Source organism: Triticum dicoccoides, chromosome 7B (assembly GCF_002162155.2).
Source record: "Triticum dicoccoides isolate Atlit2015 ecotype Zavitan chromosome 7B, WEW_v2.0, whole genome shotgun sequence".
Taxonomy (NCBI): Eukaryota; Viridiplantae; Streptophyta; class Magnoliopsida; order Poales; family Poaceae; genus Triticum; species Triticum dicoccoides.
In genome coordinates this window covers 483,863,824-483,868,338 of record NC_041393.1, presented here as the reverse complement: position 1 = coordinate 483,868,338, position 4,515 = coordinate 483,863,824, and positions in this window count along the sequence as shown.

The following is a 4,515-nucleotide window of genomic DNA, read 5'->3' as shown; positions in this document are numbered from 1 at the left end:
TCCATCAGTCCGGCTGGCCACCGAACGTTTTGCCACCTGCATAGGAAAGGCGACAATCTATAACTGAGATTATGATCCTCGGCACGCTGTCGCTTTCGACAACATACCAAGTCTCAAGGGCTACTATCTATACAGGGCGCACTTCATGTGCAAAACTGTCAAAAGGTATGTCATTTTTTGCGTACCTCAAACCCCGTCAGCAAACTTCCGACGGCCTCACACAACCCGCTTTCGGCGGATGAGATCCTCTCAATCACCATACTCATTAATGTGTGGTGATCTTCTGAGATAGACGCCCTCTTGAGCAAATCATGCAGCTCCACCGGCTGTACTCCAATGGGTGCCGAACTCTCCGGCCCCGCCGGACTCGGGGAGACCCTCCGTGATGACACCTCAGGGTCGTCCGCCCCGCACGACGGGGCGGCAGATGGAGGTGTTTCGCTCTCCATCATCTCTGGACGAAGGTCTCCCGAAGATGAGCTATGCTGAGATGGGCTGGGATCCAAACTACAAGGTGAAAACTTTGGTTACCCTTAGAAATTAAGCAGGGGTGTCCACTATTATAAAATCCCCCCTTTTTTACTTACGGCTTGCTGGAGGGCTGATTCCTCCGAGGAGACAGTACGGCCGGGGCTCTTCCTGGCACAGGACCTTCCGGTACAGATTTCTTTCCCCGCTTTGAGGCCTTGGCCTCTAGGTCTTCGGAAGCGGTCCTCTTCTCCCCCTGGAAGGAGGGACTCTCGATTCCTCCCTTACTGAAAGCCTCCTTGGCAGAGGTGGTAGTTTCCCTGTGCCCCCCTTCGCCCCCTCCGAAGGTGCAACCTCCAACATTTTGATTAACAAGGGATCCTGCGTGGTCTCAGGGAGGGGGGCCGGACACCGTATCAGTTTTGCTTGCGCTATCCACTCCTGTCCAAGGGATAGCTGGTTAAAAGGCAAACCCATGATAAATAAATGGACGATGTGTTCGGACACAGGGCTACTTACTTGAGTATCCGGGCGATTGCAGCTTAGGCCAGCATCCTCGGTCAAGTTCGGACGCATCTCTTGCGATCCGAAGAACAGTTTGTACATCTCCGCGGGTGTCAAACCCATGAAGTGTTGAAGAGCTCGTGGCCCCTCCGGATTAAATTCCCACAGGCGGAGGGGGCGACGTTTGCAGGGCAGTAGGCGCCGGATCAGCATAACCTGTACCACTACGACCAGATTAATCTCCCTTTCTTGGAGACCTCAGATCCGGTCCTGCAACAGGGGTACGTCTTTGGACAGCCCCCAGTCACGCCCCTTGTTGACCCATGACGTCAGCCGTTGTGGAGGGCCCGAGCGGAAGACGGGCAGCGGACTCTGCCTGCTGCCCCGGGGAGCGGTGATATAGAACCACTCTTGTTGCTACGAGCCGAGCTCCTCCTGAAAAGAGCCCTCGGGCCATGGAGCATCGGCCCTCTTGCTTATAACCGCCCCGCCGCACTCTGCCTGACGCCCCTCAATCATCTTCGGCTCCATGTTGAAGGTTTTGAGCCACAAGCTGAAGTGAGGGGTAGTGCGGAGGAAGGCTTCGCAGACGACAATGAATGATGAGATTTGGAGGATGGACTCCGGAGCCAAGTCGTGGAATTCCAGCCCATAGTAAAACATGAGCCCCCTCACGAAGGGATCCGTCGGGAAGCCTAAACCCCGACGGAGGTGAGACACGAAAACGACGCTCTCGCCAAGCTCGGGAGTGGGAATAACTTGCCCTTGGGCAGGCAGCCTATGCGAAATCTCGTAGGTTAAGTACCTGGCGTCTCTCATCTTTAGCACGTCCTCTTCCGTTACAGAGGAGGGCATCCACCGACCTCGTAGGATGGGGCCGGACATTGTCAAAGATCTAAGGTACCCGAATCTGGAGCCCTGGGTGTTGGAACTCGGGGCGAGGGGTGGATCCGATAGAGGATTGAAGAAAAAGAACGGGCCTTGGTCTCATTATAAAGAGGAAGAATACCAAGAGCCGTCCCCATGACCGTTTGGAACCCACCTTCGATGGAGGGGGCGTGGCAACGGGCATGGTTGGGTTACCCACGTCCGTATTTATGAGAATCCTGGAATAAGGGGAGCATGATCTCTGCTTCGACAAGAAGTGCCAAGGAAACTGCTTCGCTAAACGCGCTGAGGTGGTACAATAAGAATGATTCTAGTAAAGGCTTGGTAGTGGTGTGACGTCACGCCAGAAAATACGTCAGCAGATTGAACTTGTGTAATATTATTCTCTCTATGGTGGTACGTGGAATTTATTTTGCAGAGCCGGACACTATCCTGGTGTTCACAATCTTCTATAAATTATTCGGAGGAGGAACCCGACTTGCAATGCCGAAGACAATATGCGCGCCGGACTCGTCGTCATTGAAGCCTGGTTCAGGGGCTACTGAGGGAGTCCCGGACTAGGGGGTGTCCGGATAGCCGAACTATCGTCATCGACCGGACTCCAAGACTATGAAGATACAAGATTGAATACTTCGTCCCGTGTCCGGATGGGACTTTCCTTGGCGTGGAAGGCAAGCTTGGCGATACGGATATGTATATCTCCTACCATTGTAACCGACTCTGTGTAACCCTAGCCCTCTCCGGTGTCTATATAAACCGGATGGCTTTAGTCCGTAGGACGAACAACAATCATACCATAGGCTAGCTTCTAGGGTTTAGCCTCCTTGATCTCGTGGTAGATCTACTCTTGTAACACACATCATCAATATTAATCTAGCAGGACGTAGGGTTTTACCTCCATCAAGAGGGCCTGAACCTGGGTAAAACATCGTGTCCCTTGTCTCCTGTTACCATCCGCCTAGACGCACAGTTCGGGACCCCCTACCCGAGATCCGCTAGTTTTGACATCGACAGCGGCTTACACCTGTGATGCACTGGAAAAACAATATGAATCATTTGGACTCAGGGAGTCATGTAATAGAATAGAAATAACTTTATTTTGGCCGTGCCATCGTGCACGTTTTAAGGCTTAATGTCATTAAGCTGCCGTGTTATATATCCACCCGTGTTACTTTTCATCTGCTCACCGTATGCTTGACCAGACCTGTTAACTGTCCTGCATATTGAAACAGATCACAAGATCCCTTGGCGGATTACCGCCAGGCGGGTAAAGATAACTTAATATAAAAGAATCATAGATAAGTTTGTTGTAAAACACAATGTCGGTGTACAAAAGTAGGGGCTCTCCTTTTGACCCCTTTACTTGTGCACGGGCAGTCAGAGCCTCCCGCCACAACCCCGCATAGACATGGCAGGAAAGGGAAGCCGGAGGAGAAGCCAAAGCCACAAGGCAAACAGAGCAACGACAAGGACCAAGGCCACAAAGATTAAATAGGTGTAGCAGGTTTCCCCGCAAGGACCCTTGTCGGGGCAGCCTCAGCAGCCCCGGCAAGACCCATGCTGGGGCAGCTCGCCCACGCCAGCCGAAGTGAGCCACCCTTGAGCCCACCAATGCTAGACAAATGCGTTGGACATGGCTCGGGAGGCACCTCTGTGGTGGTATGCAGATCTTTGTGAAGACATAGAATGCTCAAGATCAAATGAGGATAGCAACTATCCTCACCAAAGAAACCCACGAGACCCCCGGCAAGATCCTTGCCAGGGAAGTTAGCACGCCATGGTAAGGCCCTTGCCGAGCCACCCGACGAGACCCTCGCCAAGCGCACCGGCAGGGCCACTGCCAGGCCCGCACCAGCCAAGTCTTCGCCACCGTTCGCATGCAGCTGCCAACCCGGCCAGCTGGGCAGGCGCCTGCGTGGCAACATGCAACCCTTCATGGAGGCTCCATCACCGCGCCACCTCAGCTGCTTGCCTGCCTACATGGCACTGCATGCACCGCTGGCCGGGGCGTGTGTCGAAGCAAGAAGGAGCGGCGACAGATGAGACGGGCCTTGCTCCCGTCCCCAATAAAGCGAAGGGACACCTAAGCCTCGCATTAAATGCGTCTTGTCCTGTAACACCAGTGATAAGCTCGCAATGCTGCGGCACTTTCCACCTCCTGTGTGCCACTGTGGCAGCCCCTTTCGTCTATAAAAGGAGGCCCATGGCACACTGAGAAGGGATTCGGCTCTTTGGAACCACACAACACCTAGAGCTAGTTCAAGAGCTCAAGAACACTAATACATCCACCAAAGCAGGATCGTAGGGTTTTACGCATCTTTGCGGCCTGAGCCTAGGTAAATCCCCCTTGTGTTGTCTGCTAGTCCCGCTCTCCTCACGATCCCCGCGCCCCGCAACTGTAGAAGGGATTCCAGTGATCCCATAGGTGTCGTTTCCCACCGACATCTTTGGCGCGCCAGGTAGGGGGTGCGCAATCGCGAGGATCTGGCGTAGCAGTTGATCTAGTTGTTCTTCATCGCCATGGCTCCAAAGAAGAAGACGACCACGACGATCCGTTCATCTGGGACCGGGTTGGTACCGGCACGGACCGGCAGCAGGCCAGTCGCGAAGAGAACCCGTGGCGCGGCCCGCGAACATCTGCACCACCCCGTTGGT